This window comes from Vulpes vulpes, chromosome 11, assembly GCF_048418805.1.
Source record: "Vulpes vulpes isolate BD-2025 chromosome 11, VulVul3, whole genome shotgun sequence".
Classification (NCBI taxonomy): domain Eukaryota; kingdom Metazoa; phylum Chordata; class Mammalia; order Carnivora; family Canidae; genus Vulpes; species Vulpes vulpes.
In genome coordinates, this window is record NC_132790.1 from 42,419,293 (window position 1) to 42,442,879 (window position 23,587).

The 23,587-nt window shown below is 38.4% G+C and overlaps 1 long non-coding RNA gene across 1 annotated transcript in view; it reads left to right on the forward strand.

Moving 5' to 3' along the window:
• Nucleotides 1-373: 373 nt before the first annotated feature.
• The window catches only part of LOC140594422 (uncharacterized), a 28,825-nt gene continuing 5,611 nt past the window's right edge, over nt 374-23,587 (forward strand). Inside the window, exons 1-2 of the long non-coding RNA XR_011995165.1 lie at nt 374-548; nt 927-1,214. This is a non-coding gene — a long non-coding RNA (uncharacterized lncRNA). The remainder of the gene's footprint in view (nt 549-926; nt 1,215-23,587) is intronic.

Below are 23,587 nucleotides of genomic sequence, written 5' to 3' on the forward strand. Positions count from 1 at the left end.
CTTTAAAAAAATATATGCAAAGATGTATATAAATACATATATGTAGTAGACGGTGGTGATGCTAGCAGGGTGATATGAATGTACGTTATATCTCTGAACTGTCCACTTAAAATGGTTAAGAGTAAATTTTATATTATGTGTATTTTGCAACAATAAAAAAATCGGAAAAAAAAGAAATGGCATGTCACAGAAGCAGGTAATAGATGGGAAGAGAGAAAATGTTTACAAATTGTTTGTTTTTAGGAAGTTTTTGACCACAAGTAAATAAAACCAAACTTCCGGTGGCTTTAAAAAACAAAGGAAAGTAAAAACTAAACAAGAAAAGCAAATGCTCCATTCAGTCCTTTTTTCAAATGTTTTGTGTGCAGCTTCCAACTGGGGCTTCCAGGAGGCCGGGCTGTCCTCCCTGCAGAATGGAATACAGAGGCTCGGAGGGCTTGCTCCGAACCACACATGGGCACCGACAGGTTCACCAGCTGAGCAGGAATTTCATTCTGTGGGAAGAGAAAGATGAAAAAGGAATTTGTGCCAAAAAACCCACACTACAGGTTAGTCTGCCTCTAGCCCTCAGAGTGCCAGGAGTGGTGGCAGGTCACAAGGAAGTCAGAATACATCTTCTAGGCTTGTCCTTGGAGAAAAAGACTGTATGAGCAAATTATATGAATTTCCTTGTTGGTACCCGAAGTCTGTAGTTTGGTCCTTTTTAGAAGAAAGGAAATGTTGCTGTATTTACAAATGCGGAAAGTGTTCTTGCCTCTGGAATCCCAGAGGCTATTATTAAAATGATAAATTCCCAGCCATGTAAAGTAAAATGACACCCTGGGTCATGATAAGGAATGTCTTTTCTGAATAATGCATAACACAAGCTTGTTTACTCCTGACTCTGGTACCAAGATTTTTATTTTTTCTTTCTTTCTGGGTTCAAGTGCTGTACATTCTCTGGGGAAGTCTTTGCCCTGCACTCCTGAAGATACTTTTAATTCGATACTCTCCTGGGTCCCGTGGCTGCCTTGAGCAATTGGCCTTTGTACCAAGAACTCCCCAGGAGCCTGAACAGACAAGGGGACAAGGAAACCCAAGTTCAATCGCTGGTCCTGCTCAGAACCTGGCCTTCAGAGGGTCTCTGCCCCTCTCTGGGCTTGCTTGCTGTGCTGCAGAATGGTAGTGATCATCCTTCTTGGGCCTGCCAAGCCTGTTCACTGGAGGAAAGGGTGGTGAGTGTGGAATGCAATGCAGATGAAAGGTACTCTGGTGCTCCCACGGCACCAGCTCACTGCCCAGGGCTGATGTGAATACCGGATTCTGCTTTGTATAAAACAAAGATAAGGTGCTCTGGCTCCTTTTGGGCTTTACATAAAGGGTCCTGGGCCTCCTCTGGCTGCCACTGGGTCCAATGAAAGCCCTGCAAGGGCAACCATGGGAAGCCACCACTGTGTGACAGATGCTGGGGGGACATGGTTTCTGCATTCAAAGACCTTTGAGTTAAGCGAGGAATGAAGATATACATATGTGAAAAGTTCATGGCAGGTGGAATCTGGTTAATGTCTTTGCCTGGTGTATGAGTTTGCTGCCATGACAAAGTACCACAGACCCAGGGATTTAAACAAGAGAAATTTACTTTCTCATGACTCATTTTATGACCTCATTTTAAAGGAATCATGTCTTTCAAGACCCTAGTTCCAAAAACAGTCACATTCTGGGTGCTAGAGGTGGAAACTTCAACATAAAACTTCTGGGGGCAATAGATGATTCATCCTATAAAACCTGACTTCTAAATATTACAGACTCTATAAATGGTCTCATTGCCTCTCTTCACTGGATATCTGACAGGGCATCTGAACCCAACTTATCTAAACCTGAGTCCCTGTTCCTCTGCCCCACCTCCTGATTTCTTATCTGTTAGGCTCTCTCTTTCTTGTAAATGGTACCACTCAGCTCCAGTCACTATCCTCTTGGTGGAACTGATTATACCTGAAACTGTGTTATTTTCTTAGGCACTTTCTTGCCTGAATCCCTGAACTTGAATGCCTGATGCATAGTAGGTACTCAACACATGTTTGCTTGAATGAATTGTCAAAATATTTCTATAGGGGGTAGGTGCAGAGAGAGGGAGATTTCTGTGGGCTAGGGAAGTAATGGTAGTGTCCGTGCAGGGATGAACTGTATGGACCTGGCTTAAAACAGCCCACAAGAGACAACTGTCTACTTTACAGTTGTTAAATACAGCCTTTATTAAAAATTAAGTTAAAGAAAGTTACAGCTACACTATACTGAAAATAATGACTTATCATTTCTTAATTATTTCACTTTCTTTTACCATTATCTACACTCTTGAGATTGCTTGATTGTATCTGATGATAGGAATAATTTATAACTGTGGGCTTCTACTCATCTCTTCCAACTCTTCTTCAATGACATCACACTGACAGAATGAAGTTGGCCATAGTGGGAATATTTACTCTATGGAAATAAGTAAATGCCACAATTCAGGTTGCCTGCCTATTTGCTTGTGTGTGTGTGTGTGTGTGTGTGTGTGTGTGTGTTCCTGGGGAACTGGTTGTGAAATATTTACTGGCACATTACAGCTTCCTTGTAGTAGGTGTCCCTGAAGGATGATAAAGATCCACATATACAGCAATGCAAGGGGAACTCTAGGCAGTAGCCCGAGCAGGAGCAAAGATCCAAAAGAAGCAATAGTATTCATGTTTGGAGTGTGTGCGTGTGTGTGTGTGTGTGTTGGTGATACGGGGAGAGCTTGGTTCTTGTCTCACGGAGTCAAAGAACGAATGTCGCAGACAACAGTGAGCAAAGTGATATAAGTGTATTAAGCAGACAGAGAAAGCTCACAGAATTAAGAGAGGGTCCGGCAGGGCGGCCACTGAGGGCGTGCAGGGTCTGTCTTTTATAGGAAACTGACCAGGGAACTTGGTGAATTTCTTGTCACTATTAGGGTGGATATTTAGGACACACTTGGTGGACTTGTAACTATCCTAATAACAAGATGTTTTTGTAAATATCATGAGCCCAAACAAGGTGTTCCCTTCTCTGGTTAATATCTCCTCCATAATATTTCTCTACATCTGGGATTTCTGTGAGCCTAGTCACGGAGCCCATTGCCTTGAGATTCTTGTGCCATCTTGGTTTGAGCGGGGACTATTGATAACACCTTAATGACATGTTTCTGTGATTACTTAGTAGTAGCCATTAAAGGGGGATACTCCCTAAATTTTGGAGCTAGGGAGCCCGGTTTATTTTTTCTGTTTTTATTGTCTTATCTCTGTTTTCTTGGGATGGGTAGCAGCCTGACTGTGGGGCCTTTCCCTTTCCCTGCCTAACTCATTCCTACATCATTGGTAGGAATTGAGGGAAGATGAGGAATGGAACTACCCTGGTAGGGCCTGTAATACTAGATTCCAGGGGTTTGGATTTGGATTCTATAAACCATAAAACACCAAGAAATTTTTATGTGATGTGATAAAGCAGATAGTAAATGCCAAGTGAATAACCAAAGATTGGAAGGAAAGGGGGTACTTTGAGTCCAGAAAACACTATTCATGGCTCCTTTTATGCTTTACCAAGTCTGTAAAGAATCTACACAGTCATTCTGAGTGTGTGACCTGGAGGTGCTCAGCAGGGAGAAAAATTAATCTTTCAGCTGAAACTTCTCCAGATCTTTGTGAAGTGAATGAAATTAAACTAAGCCTGCATTTAGGCTAGAGACTGAGACCTCCCGTTCCACAAATAGAGAAAACTCATGGAAAACCCAAGCTAAAACTCGGGAGTGGAGTGATCAGTTTGATAAAAGTTCCACATGAGGGCAGCCCAGGTGGCTCAGCGGTTTAGCGCCCCCTTCAGCCCAGGGCATGATCCTGGAGACCTGGGATTGAGTCCCACGTCGGGCTCCCTGCATGGAGCCTGCTTCTCCCTCTGCCTGTGTCTCTGTCTCTCTCTCTCTCTCTCTCTCTGTCTCTCATAAATGAATAAATAAAATCTTTTTTAAAAAAGTTCCACATGATTAACTGTGTCCACAAGAGAAAAGTCACCATGAATTTTACTGCTAATATACCCTCTCCATTGACCTGAAGAGGTGAGCAATTGTAGTTTTCAGTATGTTTAGGGAGGTGGGGTGGTGGTGGGAAGGTGTGTGTGTTTCTTTCCACAGTTGAAGCTCATTAGCAGCAGCTGAAAGTAATTACAGGGCTAATTAAAACAGAGTAATGAGGTAACTGAGCGCAAATGGTATGGTACATTGTCACCCACTCAATGGTTCTCTTTGCTGATTAGGGAAGAGCATGTACTCTATTAAATACAAAGGAGTTCTGCCATTTTTTTAAAAAAACATCACAATTATGTACCCAGAAAGAAAATGTTGGAAGGAGGTAAATTTGTGGCCTCTCCCTTTCCATGAAGTGAATAAATCTGACAATGGGAGTGGTATCTGGGCCCTAATGGCCGGTCTTCCCTTTTTGATATGAAGACAGGCATATATGGAAAGACAACAAAAAGTTAAATGGTCACAGGAGAACACAGAGACCTTGAAAATGACATGGGTGTATTTGTGAAAGGAAAAAGAAAACAAAGTTTTAATAAGCATCATGCATGCTTTTGTCCAGAAGGACATGTTCAATCTCAGAATAACAAGAAACTAAGAAACTGTTCATTATTTTTCACTTGAGCCCATTAGGTAATATCGATATTGCCTGGTAAAAAGTGATTTATATTACAAATATTGCTTTTCTGGAAAGGAGAGTAGTAGAGAAAATTACCCCATCAGTTCAAATTTCAAAGCAAGTGTTCACATAGACTTCTATAAAAACCTGCCTGACAACATATTAACATTGCCTATCTTCTCTTATAGGAACTCTCAAGTATATGATACAGGATTATAAACTACATGACCCCACTCTATGTCAGATCACCAGAACTTATTCATTATTGAGCAGGAAGCCTTTGACAAAACTCTCCCTATTCTCCCTCACTCCCCAACCTTTGGTAACCACCATTCTAATCTCTATTTCTTTGAATTCAGCCTTTTTTAGATTCCTCATATAATTGATATTATGGTATTTGTCTTTCTCTGTCTGACCTGTTTCAGTTAGCATAATATCCTTAAATTCTATCCATGCTATTGCAAATGGCAGGATTGACTTCTTTCTCGTGACTGGATAATATTCCAGTGTGTGTGTGTGTGTGTGTGTGTGTGTGTGTGTTGCATAATCTTTATCCATTTGTTCAGTGATGGACACCATATCTTGGCTATTGTGAATAATGCTGCACTGAACATGGGGGTGCAGATAAAATCAACTCAAAGTGGATTAAAGACTTGAACATAATAAGACCTGAAACACAGAATTCCTAGAAGAAAACATAGGGAATAATCTCTTTGACATTGGTCTTGGCAATGCTTTTTTTGACATGACACCAAAAGCAAAGGCAACAAAAGCAAAAATAAACAAAAGACTAAATTTTTAAAATACTGACTGCATATTTGCATGAGTTCAAGTATGGAGTCCAAAGCCCAGCCAATTTGCCAAGCTATGGTTTAGGTAGAATGACTGGCTTCCTGTTAGGGCCACTGAGGAAGTGTCTGGGAGAGAAATTGATCTAGAAGGTAGCACTCTGAAAAGGTAGTTGCATTTTCTGTGTAGCTCATCAGCCTCATCATCTGAGCTTTTACTGACTACAGTGTTGGTTGTGTGAAATGCTGATTGACATGACAGATAAGTTTGGGATATATCCTGCCAGGATATCTTCTTCCTCCTAAAAGTGACAGGTGGCTGTGCAAGATTTCTGGTAGAAAAGCAACCTGAATGGAGACTCATACTTGGCATTCTCTTTCTGAATCACTGATTTACACCATCTCTGTGAGGGTTTGGATGTACAGCTTAGTAATACAGGTAGAGAACAGACAAGGTCTTGGGGCACCTGGCTGGCTTGTTGGTGGAGCGTGCAGCTCTTGATCTCGGGATTGTGAGTTTGAGCCCTCCATTGGATGTAGAGATTACTTTAAAAAAATTTTTTTTTAAATAAGACAAAGTCTCACTGTTAAACATTCTCTTGTGTCCTTCCTCTGCTTGGAATGCCCTCCTTCCTCTACTAATTGAGCCAGATGTCTTTATCCTTCCAGGGCCTCCTCTACAGTGTGTTCAGACTACTCTAGCCTTTACTGAGCATTCCTCCTCTGAATTACTGTTTCTTCACATGTTCTTAGAACATATCTGTTTTTTTTTTTTTATCAGAATAAGATGTCCTAACCTCAGTACTGTTCACTATTTAGGTCACATAACTCTTTGTTGTCCTGTGCATTGTAGGATATCCAGCAGCATCCTTGGCCTCTATTTGCTAGAGGCCAGAGCACCGCTTCCAAGTCATGACAATCAAAAATATTTCCAGGCATTGCTGAGTGTTCCTGGGGAAGCAAAATCACCCTGGATTGAAAAGCATTGATTTAAACTCTCATACATTGGGTTGCTTGGCTGGTTCAGTCTAGAGTGTGTGTGTGACTCTTGATCTCACGGTTGTGAGTTTGAGCCCCATGTTGTGTGTAGAAGTTCCTTAAAACAAAATCTTTAAAAATAAATAAAATAATGTATTACTTTATACATTTATTAATATGCTAGCCGCCTTTTATGTATGGGAACATTGATGCTAGCTTGCACAGAGCTAAGTAGTGGCAGAGCGGGGATGCACAAGCCATCATTCTGACTTTAGGGCAATTACTTGTAACTGCTACTCTATACAGCCTGGTTTCCCTTCCAGCCAGGATCTCCTGGCCACATGTCTTCTTGTCCCTGGCAGTGGCAGTTTTTTCCAGAAGCAGCAGCTCTTCCAACACTCTCAGAGCCAGCTTATTGTACCACCTCAGATTCTAGCACCAGTCAGTCGGTGCCCGCTTCTCAGAAGTGCTAAGTTCAGATATGCCAGGGTCAGCAGAGTGATGCCCTCCCCTCAGAGATCAAAGTTACAGTTTTGCAGAAGCTCTTCCTCAAGCTTCTAAATTTTAATAATCAATTCCAACCTCTTCCCTTTGATCCCCCAGCCAAGATGGTGGTTGCTTCCTGTATATGCTACCTCTGTGATACCTTATTGTTCTCTTTCAGGCTTTTTCATTACCTAGTTAACAATTCTTGATGCCTAGCTAACCATCTTTTATATAAAATTCTATAAGATGTAACTGGTATGGTTTCTATGTCTTGACTGGACTCTGATCAATACAGATGCTCCCCACTACTTAACAAAGTTCATCGCAGAATGCCCCCAGAGGAAAAGGCATAATGGAGCATATTTATTCTACACGACTCAGATCATTATTACATATATTCCGAGCTTTGAATATGCCTCCTGGAATTGTAACATTTGTCAAGAATGTTAACATATCTGATTTTTTGTGTATGATGAAACTATGGAGGGAAGCAAAATAGAGACCCTGGTTGATGGATGTGATTTATCATGTAATTTGATCCTACTTTTCATGTGGGGTCTCTGAAAATGCAGGCAACAGGCCAACGGCACACTAAGGAGGGCAACCAAATCTGTAGGAAATGAACTTTTTTTTAAAAAAAGGTACATTTAGTACAGCAATAAACTACTGGTAGGAAATTAAATTAAAATAGGAGAGTGGGAGTTCCTTGAGGGAACTTTGGATCAGCACACTAGGGAATTTCTTTAAGTAAAGAAATCAATGGAGAAGAGTCTAGGATGATAAATCCCACCAGTCCATTTTGATTAACAAAAGCTTTCTCCCCTAAGTGATACGATGTGAACATTAATGGGTTTTCGTCATGGAAAGAGCACACTTCACGCTTATATCCCCAGTGTGGCAGTTTTAATATCTTTTCCAGGCACTGTGCTGTGCCTCCAAAATGTCTGAGGGCTTCAGTCTCACACTGTTGTTGTAATAATCCCCAACTTGATTCAAAATGCTAAATTTATGCCCCAAACATCCTAAATTATCTTGAGACTTTTTTTTTGTTAGCTACTCAAGGGTTTCCATAAGCTCCCTGTAGGATTAAGAATCCAGTATAGGAGGACCCGAGGCTAACATGGAGAGTCAGGTTCCTGAAGGGTGACCCCAGCCCCTCTGACTTGAGTCTCAGGATCCCTGCAGGCCGGTGGAGACTGCATTCCCCTCAGGTATGGCAGAACTACTCAGATGCCCACAGAGACCCTGTTTGGGCAGGGACTGAAAAAGGACAACTTCTCGCTGGATTAGGCAAGGTTTTCCCCCACGTCTTCAATAGTCCCACAATATTTCTTCTTTTCTTTTAGAGTGTGCCATTCACTAGGTTTCAGTGTTAACTTAACAATTCTCAGGGATATATCTGGGGTTTTGTTCTACGATAAAGACAAAGGTCTGTAGAAATCTATGCTTACTTGAAATTTCTATGGAGATTCATAAGATTTTTTAAACAAAAAGATAAAAATCACGGTCTAGAAGAAAATGCCTGGGGTTCTTTTACTAATACTATTACCAGTTAGCTCTGGAGAGTTCAGTGAGCTACCTAATCTGCCTCAATTACCTCAGCTGTAAAGTGGGAGAAATGATCTTAAAAGTCCTGCCTTCCTTCTTGGAGAAATGGCTGACTCTAGACTCCGAGCAGGAAATAAGATGAGCTTATAACATTTTATAGTATCAGAAAATAGGAAAGCACTCAAAATAGACAAACAAAGCAACAAACAACTATGCTGTTGGGATGTGTCAAAGGGACGTAGGGGCCAACCAAAAGAATTCTCAATGAGTTTGGGCAACATAATAAAGTGATATTGGATTATAAATCCAAAGTACAGCATAAATATCCATTAATCCATAATGATATAAATAAATGATTAAAGAAATAAGAATTGCATAAGAATTTCAAATAATGTATGTAGATACTCCACCCTCAAGATGGCATAACTCCCTCCGTAAGTGTGGGTTGCACCGAGTCCCATCAGAAAAGGGAGGAAAAAAAAAGAGTAACATCGTGGAAAACCTGACAAACTACCTCAGTCATTGTCAAGGTCAATATCAACAGTGATAAATCATGTTGATAGTATGCACCCTTGATATTATGTGATGAAAATGGCAATTTTCCTCTATCATTTTTCTTCCAAGAATGAGTAACAGTTTAACCATGAGGAAAATACCAGGCAAATTCCCATAGGGCATTCTAAGAAGTACTTGAGTAGCAGTACTCCCCCAAACTGTGGAGGTCAGTCAAAAACAAAGTCTGACAAACTCACAGCCAAGAGGAACCTAAGGAGACACGACACCTAAATGTCCTGGGTGGGATCCTAGAACAGAAAAGACATTAAGTAAAAGTAAAGAAATATGAATAAACTATGCGCTTTAGTTAGTAACACAGTATCGACATTATTTCATTAATTGTAACAAGTGTGCCATAAGGGGAAATTGGATAAGGGAGTATATAAAAACTCTGTGCTCTCATCTCAATTTTTCCATAAATCTAAAACTGTGCTTAAGGGAGAAAAAAAGCCTATTAAAAATAATATGAAAGATTTAGGAGTTCCTAGGTGGCTCAGTCAATTAAGCGTCTGCCTTCAGCTCAGGTCATGATGCCAGTGTCTTGGGATCAAGCCTCCCATCAGGCTCCCTGCTCAGCGGGGAGTCTGCTTCTCCCTCTCTCTGTACCTCTCCCCCTGCTCATGCTCTCTCCTTCTTTCTCTCAAATAAATAAATAAATAAAATCTTTTAAAATTTAAAATAGTATGATTCAGAAATCTCCTGCACACATACACAAATCCTACCCTTCTGAAATTCAGTGAAAGTGTTGAGAGTGAGGAAATGGATGTGCCTTTTTCTTTTTTCTTTTTGTATTGAGGTCAAAGCTGTATGGCTTTAAGTAACAATTGTCGTTAATTATGCACCCAATATCCTTTCTTTTCTTCCTTATCAACAAACACTCCGTTTTGTTTGGGATGTCAGGATGCCCAGTCAGAAATATTTCTCCAGGCTTCCTTGCCTCTAGGAGTGTCCATGTGACTAAGTTCTGGCTGATGAGACACAGGTGAATGTAAGGTTCTTGAAAATCTTGTTACAAAATTAATGCATCTTTTGCCTTTTATCCCTAACTCTGTTCTCTCCACTTTTTCCTGCCTGGAACATTGACACATACCTAGGGGTGAAGTATCCATCTTTCAAAGATGAGGAAACAAGCCACATATGAAGGATGGTGGAATGGAAAGGTAGAAAGAGCTGATTTCCATTGTCATGAGGCTGCCAAAGTCACACTCGCCAAGTTCCTCTTCATGTGAAAACTTTTTTTTTTTTTTTAATGGAGAGGGGATAAGACTAGTTGGTTAAGCTGTGACCCTGTTACATGCAACCGGATGTATCAGCCAAAATTACTATATGGTTCTGATCATATCAATGAGTTGGTCAATTCACTTCAGCCCCAAAAATAAACAAAAAAACCCCTGTCAACTAAATAGACAAAACAAATTGGTTGTGTGAACACTGCATTGAGCAGCTATATGCACCTTTTTATTTTAGTCTTTGGCCATGTTGTATGGGGTTGGTTGTGAGTGGGTGCCCAGGGATTGGGTTTGACCTTCCAGGAGTGAGCAGATGAGAAGGTCCAGCCCAGAGAACCGTGCAATCAGCAGCGGCTTCTGTTTATTCTTCCATTCTTTGGTTCTAACAGCCTTGCAAAGGATTTTTTTTTCCTGAAATGAAGCTCCCTTTTTGCCCTTGCTTCCAGGAAATTTAGAACAAAATTTTATACTAATAACATTAACGATGCTGTTGCCTAAGAATTGGTAATAATTTTTTTCCTATATCAATTAAATTTTTCCTATTCTCATTTTATTATTCTTTTTGAAATTCCTCTAGTATGAGCTATTTTAAAATCCTATGAAAAAATTGGTTGGAGTATAACCATATTTTTTTCATAGAGAGTTTGGTTACAATTACATAATAATTTGAGGTAGCTGTAGTCCTTTTTGAAGGGCTGTTTCAAAATAATAGGAACTATTCTTATGACTCTGTGAAACTTCCTTTTTATGCCATCTGTTCTTTTACATTTGTCATTCAGGAGACAGCACTGCAAACTTCTCCAGAAATGATGAACTGAGATGGTGGGGTGGCTCCCTGCAGAGTTGAGCTCTGAGATTTTTATGTGATTTTTCTAGAGAACAAGTCTATACTAACATCAATAAATGGCATTTATTTTCCCAAGTCAGGAATGAATCAAATACATTGCTGTTTTTGATGATCAAACTGTCAAATACTGTTTCAAATATCTTTCCGTTTCCTATGTTTTTTTTTTTATTATTCCCTGTTTTATATTTGAAAATAAGGTATGAAAATTCAAGCTTTGAAAATCCCTAAGGGCCTTGACATAGCCAAATAGATGTCTTAAAAAAAAAAAAAAGTTTAAAGCTCATAGTTAGAAAGGTAGGGAAATAGGACACATTTCTCCAAGAAGCTACAAGGTACTGGCTGCAAATACAGAATCATCTTTGAGTTCCTTCTCATAGAAAGTTTTGGTTTGGTTTCCAGAGAAATATAATGATTATGAGATTTATTGTTTTTTTCATTGCCAGCCACTGTGCTAAGAACTTTGCAGTTATCTCATTTAATCCTTATAACAGGTCCATAAAGTGTAAGAGTAAAATAAGGCCTCCTTTTGAGGAAGGACAATGTGCAGTCTCAGCAGTATTCCTTTATGAAAGGAATCAGCTTTAAATAAAGGAAAACTACAGAGGAAAATATTCCTGAAAGTACTTAGCTCATGCAGATTCTACACATGCTCTAGTGGTCTTACCAAGTGCTGACAAGCAGCTGCATCAATGCTGGAAATCCAGATCTCATTTGTTGATTCCAAGTAAGACTGAACTGTCTACACCATTCCCTCCGTCAATGGGACATTTGGCCCTCCTGCTCTTCTCCTGGTCAATGCAAAACTTGAAATGGTTTTATTAAAAAGCCTGCCCTTATCTATGTTTGACTAGGTGTAGAACACTGCACTACTAGATGCAGATTGTGGAACACTTTTTAATAGTTGTAGAAGTCATTAATAAGTTGTATATATTTTCAATCACTTTAGATGTTACTGAACTCAAATTGAATTTATTAGGCTTTCATTTTTCTGTCTATTTCTCTATCTGTGTCTCCCTTCCATTTCCTGCCTAAAGCTGAACTCAGTGTTCTTTAACACCATAAGGAAGTCAAAATAAATCTGGTATTTTAGATAACAGCCATTTTGTCATCTCTGGTCTTCTGTACTGGTTCAAAGCAGATATGCCACGGCAATCTGTAAAAATCTAAAGCAGCACAAAATTTTGTTTATTCCCTTTTTTTTTTTAAGATTGATTTTATGGGCGGCCCGGGTGGTTCAGCGGTTTAGCACCTGCCTTCAGCCCAGGGCATGATCCTGGAGACAGGGGATCGAGTCCCACATCCGGCTCCCTGCATGGAGCCTGCTTCTCCCTCTGCCTGTGTCTCTGCCTGTGTCTCTGCCTCTGTGTGTGTGTGTGTGTGTGTGTGTGTGTCTTTCATGAATGGATGAATAAAGTCTTTAAAAAAAAGTGCAGTGAGAATTAGATGAGCTAACATGTCAAGCCAAACTTACCCAAGTGCCTGGTAGATGGCAGGGACTCCACTGAAGTTGGTTGTCTTCCTTCTCTGGGAATACACAGTGTCTAATTTTTCTTCTGAATCTGCTTATCCAGTGTTCTCTGGACCTTGAACTTTCAAGCATCAATAGTTTCTTCTTGGTTTGTGTATTAGTTTCCCAAGGCTGCCATAGCAAAGTGCCATAAACTGTGTGTGACATATCTGGTATCCCTTGTCTCACAGTTCTGGAAGCAAGAAATCTGCAATTAAGGTATTGACTGATTCTTCGGAGGACTTGGTGGGAAATCTGGTACATTCTACTCTCCTTGCCTCAACATTCCTTGCTTGCTGATGACCTTTTTAAAAGGACAGTCATATAGAATTAGTACCCACTCTAATAATCTCATTTCAATTTGATTAGCTCCCTAATGGCCCTATTTCCAAATAAGGTCATATTCTGAGGTCCTAGAGGTTAAGACCTAAGCATTTATTTCACATACAGGGTGGTAATTCTGGGTAATTCTAGGAAATCTGGATGTTTGCTACTAAAACAGCAACAACAAAACATCTTTTGTCCATGTCTGCTCTGGGATACTTGAATGAAACTCACTAGATTCCTCTTTAGTAATTTGGATATGGGAAAGAGGCAGAAGGAAATGTAGATGGAATTAAATGTCCTTATAACCTGCAGCCCACTGACAAATACTTGAGGCAAGAAGATTATAACACTCTTGCAGAAAACTCCCAACTGTCAGTGTTAATTGCTTTACTAGAGGGAGGGAAAACAACTTTAGCTTGACAATAGCAAGGCCTCCAGGATCCTAGAAGTCTTCTTTAGCATATGAAAGTCCTTTTGGAACCTCCCTTATCTTTACTAGCCCCCTCAACCCCAAGGTATATAAACAGTTGCTCCTCACAGTCCTGGGACAGCAGACATCAATTTGTCCTCTGTCCTTATATTATGCAATTCATGTACTAGTAAGTGCTGTAAACTGAATGTTAGCCTCTCCTACAGATTTATAAATTAAAGCCCTAATCCCTAGAGCGATGGAATTTGGAGATGAGGCCTTTGGGAGGTAATTAGGTCCTGTAGGTGAATCGAATTAGAGTCCTGAAAAGAAGAGAGGTGAAGACACAGCAAGAGGACATCTGCTCTGCAAACCAGGAAAAGAGCCCTGATCAGGAACTGAACCTGCTATTATCTTCTTTTGGGACTGCAGCTATCAGAACAGTGAGAAAGAAATGCTTATTGTTTAAGCCACCCGGTTTTTGGTATTTGGTTAAAAAAGCCGGAACTAAAACAGTAATCCCAAAGCAGAGTTGTCCTTTAGTGTCCTTGCTAAGACATTTGTAATGTCAATACACCCTGCCTGGTGCATTTCTTCCATCCTTGCCAATTTCTCATTCTAGTTAATCTCTTGGATAAGAAGGCTGAGTTACAGTCCACCTCTAATTCAGGAAACAAGGATTTAGTGGTTGAATTTTCTCTAACAAAGAAAAGTTATCACTTATGAACTTCTCTGTCTCTCTTTTATTTTTTCTCAGTACTTTGCACTGATCTTTTGAAAAAATTTTATTATGGGGGCACCTGGGTGGTTCAGTCGTTAAGTGTCTGCTTTTGGCTCAGGTCCAGAGATCGAGCCCCCACATTAGGCTGGTCAGCAGGTAGCCTGCTTCTCCCTCTCCTTCTGCCCTTCCCCCTGCTCGTGCTCTCTTGCACATTCTCTCTCTTTCAAATAAAGAAAATATTTTAAAAATTATGTTTATTTTAATTCCAATATAGTTAACAAATACTCTTATGCTTCAGGAGTACACTAAAGTGATTCAACACTTCCATACATCACCCAGTGCATTCATTAATCCCCATCACATACTTCACCCATCCCCCTACCTACCGCCTGGTAACCACTGGCTTGTTCCCTATAGTTAAGAGTCTATTTCTTAGTTTACCTCTCTATTTTTTCCCCTTTGTTGATTTGTTTGGGTTTTTTGCTTCTTTGTTGTGTTTCTTAAATTCCACATATGACTGGAATCAGATGGTATTTGTCTTTCTCTGACTGACTTAATTCACTTAGCATAATACCTTACATCCATGTTGTTACAAACAGCAAGATTTCATTCTTAGAGCTCAATAATATTCCATAGTATACCACCTCTTCTTTATTCATCAATCGATGTACACTTGGGCTGCTTCCATAGTTTGGCTATTGTAAACAATGCTTCTATAAACATCGGGGTTCACATATCTCTTTGAATCCGTGTTTTTGTATTTTTGGTTAAATATCCAGTGGTGTGATTGCTGGATCATAGCATAGTTCTAGATGTAATTTTTGAAGAACCTTCCATACTGTTTTCCACAATGGCTGCACCACTTTGCATTCTCACCAACAGTGCACGACGGTTCCTTTTTCTCCAGATCTTTGCACACATCTGCTGTTTCTTGAGTGTGTGTGTTTTTTTTAATTTAGTCATTCTCAATAGTGTGAAGTGATAACTCATTGTAGTTTTAATTTGCAATTCTCTGATGATGAGTGATGTTGAGTATCTTTTTATGTGTTAATGGCCATCTGTATGTCTTCTTTGGAGAAATTTCTGTTCATGTCTTCTACCCATTTTTTAATTGGATTATGCTTTTTTGGTGTTGAGTGTATAAGTTCTTTATATATTTATCAGATATGTCATTTGTAAATACTTTCTTCCATTTGGTAGGTTGTCTTTTAGTTTTGTTGACTGTTTCCTTTGCTGTGCTGAAGCACTTTATTTTGATGTAGTCTCAATAGCTTATGTTTGCTTTTGTTTCCCTTGGCTCAGGAGATATATCTAGGAAAATGTTGCTATGGCTGATGTCAGAGAAATTACTGCCTGTGCTCTCTTCTAGGATTTTTGTGGTTTCAGGACTCACATTTAGGTCTTTAATCCATTTTGAATTTATTTTTGTGTATGGTATAAGAAAGGGGTTCAGTTTCATTCTTTTGCATGTTCCCAGTGTTCCCAATACCATTTGTTGAAGAGACTATCTTTTTCCCATTGCATATTCTTGCTTCTTTTGTCAAAGAATTCTATGATTGACCATAGAAGCATGGGTTTGTTTCTGGGCTTTCTACCCTATTACATTGATCTATGTGTCTATTTTTGTGCCAGAACCATATTGTTTTGTCTACTACAGATTTATAGTATTACTTGAAATCTGGATACCTCCAGCTTTATTTTTCTCTTTCAAGATTATTTGGGCTATTTGGAGTCTTTTGTAGTACCACACAAATTTTAGGATTGTCCCATTTCTATGAAAAATGCTTTGGTATTTAATAGAGATTGCTTTAAATCTGTAGATTGCTTTAGATAGTAAAGACATTTTAACAATATTTGTTCTTCCAATTCATGAGCACAGATTATCTCTTCATTGTTTGTATCGTCTTTAATTTCTTTCATCAGTGTCTTAATAGTTTGCAGAGTATAGATCTTTCACCTACTTGGTTAAACTTATTTCTAGGTATTTTATTATTTTTGGTGCAATTATAAATGGGATTGCTTTTTAAATTTCTTTTTCTGTTGCTTCATTATCAATGTATAGAAATGCAACAGAGGGCAGCCCGGCCACCTTCAGCCCAGGGCGTGATCCTGGAGACCCAGGATCGAGTCCCACATCAGGCTTCCTGCATGGAGCCTGCTTCTCCCTCTGCCTGTGTCTCTGCCTCTCTGTGTGTGTGTGTGTCTCTCATGAATAAATAAATAAAATCTTTTAAAAAAATAATAAAAAAAGAAAAAAAGAAATGCAACAGATTTCTATACATTGATCTTGTATCCTTTGATCTTACCTATTTCATTGATCAGTTCTAGGAGATTTTGGTGATGTCTTTATAATTTCCTCTGTATAATATTATGTCATCTGCAAATAGTGAATGTTTTACTTTCATTTTTTTCTTCCTTACCAATTTGGATGGCTTTTATTTATTTTTCTTGTTCTATTGCTATGGCTAGGACTTTCAGTATTATGTTGAATAAAAGTGGTGAAAGCAGACATCCTTGTCTTATTTCTGATATTAGTGGGGGGAAAGCTCTGTTTTTTATCATTGAGTATGATGTTAACTGTGGGTTTTTCACAAATGGCCTTTATTACATTGAAGCATGTTCCCTCTAAACCCACTTGTGGACTATTTTTAAATCATAAATGGATATTTTGTTAAATGCTTTTTTCTGTATCTATTGAGATAATTATACAGATTTTAATATTATCTTGTTGATGTGATGTATCACATTGATTGATTTATGAAAATTGAACCACTCCTGCATCCAGGGACTAAATCTACTTGATTATGGTGTATGATTTTAAAAAATATATTGCTGGATTCAGTTTGCTAGCATTTTGTTGAAGAGCTTTGCATCAGAGTTCATCAAAGATATTGACCTGTAGTTGTCTCTCTTTCTCTTTTATTTTTTTAGTGTCTTTTTCTGGTTTCAGAAGCAGGGTAAAGCAGTCTTCATAGAATGAATTTGGAAGATTTTCTGCCTCTTCTGTTTTGGAACAGTTTGAGAAGAATAGGTAGTAGCTCTTCTTGAATATTTGGTAGAATTAATCTATGAAGCCATCTGTTCCTGGACTTTAAGCTTGTTGGGAGTTTTTTGATTACTGATTCAATTTCATTGCTGGTAATTGATCTGTTCAAATTTTCTGTTTCTTTCTGATTTAATTTTAGGTTATATGTTTCTAGAAATTTATTCATTTCTTCTGGGTTTTCCAATTTGTTAGCATATAATTTTTCATAATACTCTCATTATCCTTTGTCTTTCTATGGTGTCAGTTATTATTCCTCTTTCATTTCTTATTTTATTTATTTGAGCCCTCTCTCTCTTTTTTAAATGTGTCTGGCTAAAGTTTTACCAGTGTTGTTGATCTTCTCAAAGAACCAGCTCCTAGTTTCATTGATCTGTTCTATTGATTTTTTAATTTTCTATATTATTTATTTCTGTTCTGATATTTATTATTTCCTTCCTTTTGCTGGGTTTGGACTTTTTTATTCTTCATTTTCTAGCAACTTTAGGTAGAAATTTAGGTTGGTTACTTAAGATTTTTCTTGCTTCTTGTGTTAGGCCTGTATGGTTATAAACTTTGCTCTTAGAACAGCATTTGCTGCATCCCAAAGATTTTGAATCGTTGTGTTTTAATTTTCATTTGTCTCCATGTGTCTTTTAAATTTTCCTTTTGATTTCTTGGTTAGTTCATTCATTGTTTAGTAGTATGTTATTTAACCTCCATGTATTTGTGCTCCTTATAGATTTTTTCTTGTGGTTGATTTCTAGTCTCAAAGCATGTGGTCAGAAAAGATGCATGGTATGACTGATATTTTTGAGTTTGTTGAGACTAGTTTTATGGCCTAATATGTTATCTATTTAGGAGAATGTTCCAGGAGCACATTACAAAGATGTGTTTCTGTTTTTTTAGGATGGAATACTCTGAATATGTCTGTTAAATCCATCTGGTCCAATATGTCATACCAATATTCAAAGGCACAGTTTCCTTGTTGATTTTTGGTTTGTATGGCCTATCCATTGATATAAATGGAGTGTTCATGTCCCCTATTGTTATTGATTGCATCCTTTATATTTGTTATCAACTACTTAAAGTATTTGGGTGCTCCGATGTTGGGTATATAAATATTTGCATTCTTATATCTTCTTGTTGGATTCTTCCTTGAATTATTACATAGGGTTCTTCTTTGCCTCTTCTTACAGTCTTTGTTTTAAAAACTATCCTGTCTGAGATAAGCATTGCTCTCCTGGCTTTCTTTTCACATTCATTTGTGTGTAATAAATGTTTCTCCATTTCCTCACTTTCAATCTGCAAGCATCTTTAGGTCTGAGATGGGTCTCATCTCTTATAGGCAGCATATACATGAGTCTTTTGAGTGGAGCATTTAGGCCATTTATATTCAAAGTAATTAAGATGAGAGGCATTTATTGACATTTTGTTACTTGTTTTATGATTGTTTTTGTAGTTATTCTCCATTCCTTTCTTCTATTGCTCTCTTCTATCATGAGTAGCTGGCTTTATTTAGTGATATATTTGGATCTCTTCTCATTATTCTTTGCATATCTATTACTGGTTTTTGCTTTGTGGTTTCCATTCAGTCTGGATATGATATCTTCTGTATATAGCAGTGTATATAAAGTTGATGGTCACTTAAATTTGAACCCATTCTTTACTCCTCTCCTCCCTATGTTTTAGGTATATGGTGTACTTTACATCCTTTTATTTTGTGAATTCCTTCACTGATTTTTACAGATATACTTATTTTTACTGCTTTTGTGCTTCCCACTTTCCCTACTCTTGCTTATGGTCTTTCCTTTCCACTCAAAGACTGCTTTAACATTTTTTGTAGGGATGATTTAGTGGTCACTAATTCTTTTAACTTTTGTTTGCTTGGGAAGCTATTTAACTCTCCTTCTATTCTGAATGATAGCCTTGCTGGATAGAGTATTCTTGGCTGAAGATTTTTTTCCTTTTAGCACTTTGAATTTATCATGATACTCCCTTCTAGCCTGCAAAGTTTCTGATGAAAAATCCACTTATAGTCCTGTGAGGTTTCCCTCGTATGTGATTGATTTCTTTTGCTTCTTTTAAAATTCTCTGTAACTACTTTTTTGCCATCTTTATTACTATATGTCTTAGTGTGCCCTCCTTGGTTGATTTTGTTGGAGAATCTTTATGCCTCCTGGATCTGGATTTCTGTTTTCTGCCCCCCCTCCCCGATTTGGGAAGTTTACTGCTATTATTTCTACTATATTTCAGGAGGTCCACCCTCTCCAATACTCTCTTAGCCAGAATACATAGACGGTGGTACCACAGACCTGGCAGTGTGCCAGCATCCCCTGTAGTGCCCATCCCCTCTCTAAATTGACTCCTGTCTTGAAGAAAGGAAAAAATAACCATACACACACCAGTCAGATGGAACCCCCATCAGGAAGGCTGGAAGAAGAGAACTGGTCTGACTATAGGCCCTTCTCAATAATGAAAGCTTCTCAGGGGATAACACAGGGTAAGTGCCCTATGGTGTAGGGCTAGCGTGTCTCTGGCAAACACCTGGTCTGACTCAACTCAAGCCCAAGGTAGACCCAAACTGGCCCACTAACACCGTAGGGACCCAATGTGGCTCACAACAGGCAAAGAGAGCCATTGCAAATTACTGAACTGAAAGAAAAAGTAGCTCAACTACAATGGTAGGGCACATGCATCAAACATAGGAGACACCTCTGAAGTGCCAGATTCTGGTGAACAGAGAACACTGCATGGCATGGCATAACAAGACTTCTTCAATAAGGCCATTGCTTTCAAGTGTAGGAGACATAGTTTTCTTTCCTAACACACAGAAACAGACACAGAGAATTAGGCAAAATGAGGAGACAGAGGAATATGTCCCAAATGGAAGAATAGGAACAAATCATAGCAAGAGACCTAAGGGAAATGGAAATAAGTAATATAGCCAATAGAGAATTTAAAATAACAATCATGAAGAAACTCTCTGAACTTAAGAAAAGTGTAGAGGACATAAGTAGGACCCTTAAGAATGTGATAGAAAAGAACCAATCAGAGACGAAAAACAATAAATGAAATTTAAAAAATCACTAAATGGAACAAATAGTGGACTAGCCAAATCAGTGACTTGGAGGACAGAGTAAGGAAAGTAACTCAACTGAGTAAGTGAGAGAAAAAAATTATGCAAAATGAGAACATACTTTAAGAACTCAGCAACACTATCAAATGTAATAATATTTGTCATATAGGAGTCCCAAAAGGAGAAAAAGAAAAGGGGGAAGAAATTTTTTTTTGAAGCATTGGGTTGGGGCATCAGGGCAGTGGTGCTCAGAAGCTTTGAACACTGTTCTTTCTCTGCAGAAGGGGTTCCTGAACACTGGGACTGAGGCAGGGTACCCAGAGGTGTGGATCAGTGAAAGTGTGGGGGGCGGGGTGGTAATTCTAGCAAATTATGTTCTGAATCCTATGAGTGGCTGTATGTTTATGCTGGGGGGTGTGGGAGGGAGAGTTCCTGCCAGTTCCTTTGTTCCTGGAGGAGCTCCCCAGTGATTTCTATCCTTCCAGGACATGCTCCAAGATCAGTAAACAACTTTTCTTCTGGTATGCCCCAAACACCTTTCAAACTTCTGCTTTGATGCTGTATCCTGTGGGCTGTTTTTTTGTGCTGTCTCTTTAAGGGTAGAGACTCAGTTTTCTCCAGCTCAGCAGGCCTCCCAGAGCCAAGGTACTGATTTTTAAGAATTCCAGGTTTTAAGTCCCACTGGTTGTAAGAACTCACAAAATTTGATTTTCAAAGCCAAATGTTATGGAGATTGATCTTTCCTGTGCAGGCTCCCCAGTGTGGGGTTTATTTCTCTCCTCTCTCCATGGCCATGGTGGCCCTCCCTCCTTTGGATAGTCCCATGAGTCCCTATAGCTCCTAACTGTGTCTTTGCCTTCCCTACCTTCTTCATTGTGTCCTCTTCTCTATATTTAGTTGTGGAGTTTATTCTGCTAGCCTTTGGGTCATTTCTTGGATTATTTACACTGTTCTGAGTTTTATCTAGCTATATCCACAGGACGAAGTGAACCTAGGATCCTCCTACTCTGCCATCTTCCCCAGAAGTCACACACTAACAATTTCCTATACTTTGTACTGAACTTTGAAACTTTCCAACAAAATGTATTCCCAAATGGCCAGATCATTTGACTTTCATTTCAGATCAACAGTTTCATAAACAAGTATTGTTTAGATCATTTGCCTTCAAAAGTAAATGATTACTCTTTTCTTCCCCACTTATTTTTCTTTTTCCTTCTGGTAACGATTATTCATTCATGCTCCATTTCAGTTTTCTTCACCCACAGAAAACATCAGCTACTTGATGCCATGATGTAGCTGGCTTAAGATATCTATTTACTATCTTTTGATATTAGTGATATTGCTAGCTATACAGCAGAAATGCTGTATTTTAATAGCTAATGTAGCATTTAATTAAGAGATAAAATGTAATGGAATGTGGTTTATGAGACTCATTAAACCTGCTCTAGAGAGTCTAGTTGGTTTTCTGATATGTATTTTCATCTCATAATACATGTCTTTTTAATGAACTCCAGCCCCAGAAGATTTTTTTCCCCCAGATCTAAATAGCTAATGAAACAGTATTTCATTAAATGAGTATACCCTTAAATAAAATTCCAACTTAAAATGTCACTGAGATTTCATATTGTATAAATGCTAGATGGACTTTGTGATAAAGTAAAATTTGTGTCTGGCCTTGGTCTGAAATTTATATCTAAATCCCAGTTTCCAGGGATCCCTGGGTGGCTCAGCGGCTCAGCGGTTTAGCGCCTGCCTTTGGCCCAGGGCGCGATCCTGGAATCCCAGGATCAAGTCCCGCGTCGGGCTTCCGGCATGGAGCCTGCTTCTCCCTCCTCCTGTGTCTCTGCCTCTCTCTCTCTCTCTCTCTCTCTCTCTCTGTTATCATAAATAAATAAATAAATAAATAAATAAATAAATAAATAAATCTTTTAAAAAAATAATAAAAAAATAAATCCCAGTTTCCATGCATATTGGTTTGGTCTTGGGGAATTCATTTAGACTCAGTCACAGTTATTTTTCATATAAAATGATTACAGCAACACTCATCTTACACAACTGATATAAACATTACACTATACACAAAATGAACTAAACAATCCTTAGGACTAAGTCAAAATTAAAAAAACTTTTGTTATATAAATAATAACATCAAGAAAGCAAAAAAACAACCCACAGAATGGGAAAAAATATCTGCAAATCATATATCTAACAAAGTACATGCACCCAGGATAAATAAAGAACATTTCAGCTCAAGAAATGAAAACATGCATCCACAAAGTTATATGTGAGTGTCCACAGCAGCATTATTTCTAAAAGCCAGAAAATGAAAACAAGCCAAATGTCATTCAACTGATGAAAAGATACACAAATGTGGCACATCCATATAATAGAATGAAGTACGGATCCATGTGACGACATGGATGAAACTCAGAAATGTTATGCTAAGCAAAAGAAGCTGGACACAAAGGACCACATGTTGTAAGATTTCATTTCTATGGAATGTCAGGAAGGGAAATTCATAAAGAAAAAAATTTATTTTAGCAGCAGCCAAGCTTGGGTGGGAGAGGGGAACACGAAAAAGAATGGGGAGTGACTGCTCAAGAGGATGAAGTTTCTTTACATAGGGACCAAAATGTTCTAAAATTAGATGTAGGGTTGTGCAATCCTATGAATGTACTAAAATCATTGAATTGTATCCTTTAAGTAGAGAAACTTTATGGTTTGTGAATTATATCTTAATAAGGCTATTTAAAAAGAATAAAATTAAATTACATTTTTAAAGACCCTTCAGATTGTAAAACACATAACAAGCATGCAGCATATTTCAGTGTCTTTCCCCTGGGCTGTCATAAACCATGCTGGTTTTGTTGATCTAGAGTACTTTTTTTCTATTTCATTAATTTCTGTTCTCATCATTATTTCCTTTCTTCTACTTCTTTCATTTTAATTTGCAGTTCTTTCCCCAACTTTTTTAGATGAATCTTGAGTTCATTGATTTTCAGCATTTCTTCTTTGCAAATATATGCATTTAGGAAATACTTCTCTTCAAGCATTGCTTTAGCTATAGTCCCATGATTCAATATGCACTATTTTTATTATGCAGTTCAAAATATTCCTAATTTACCATTTGACATCTTAAATATTTAGAAATATGTTTATTCCTTTCAGAACATAAAAATTTTTCTAGTTATATTTTGTTATTGCTTTTTAGCTCGATTGCATTGTGATCAGAAAATAGAGTATATATCTCTTGATTCTGAGATTATTTCTGACCTGTACATGTGTGTGGTGGTGCAGTTCCCTCTACATCACAAAGCAATACTCTGGATACCAGTTGAGAGTCTTATAATTCAACTCCATTCTGACACTATTGCCTGGAGATGGCATCAGGTTATACAAGTTATGGTTCACTCCTACAGTA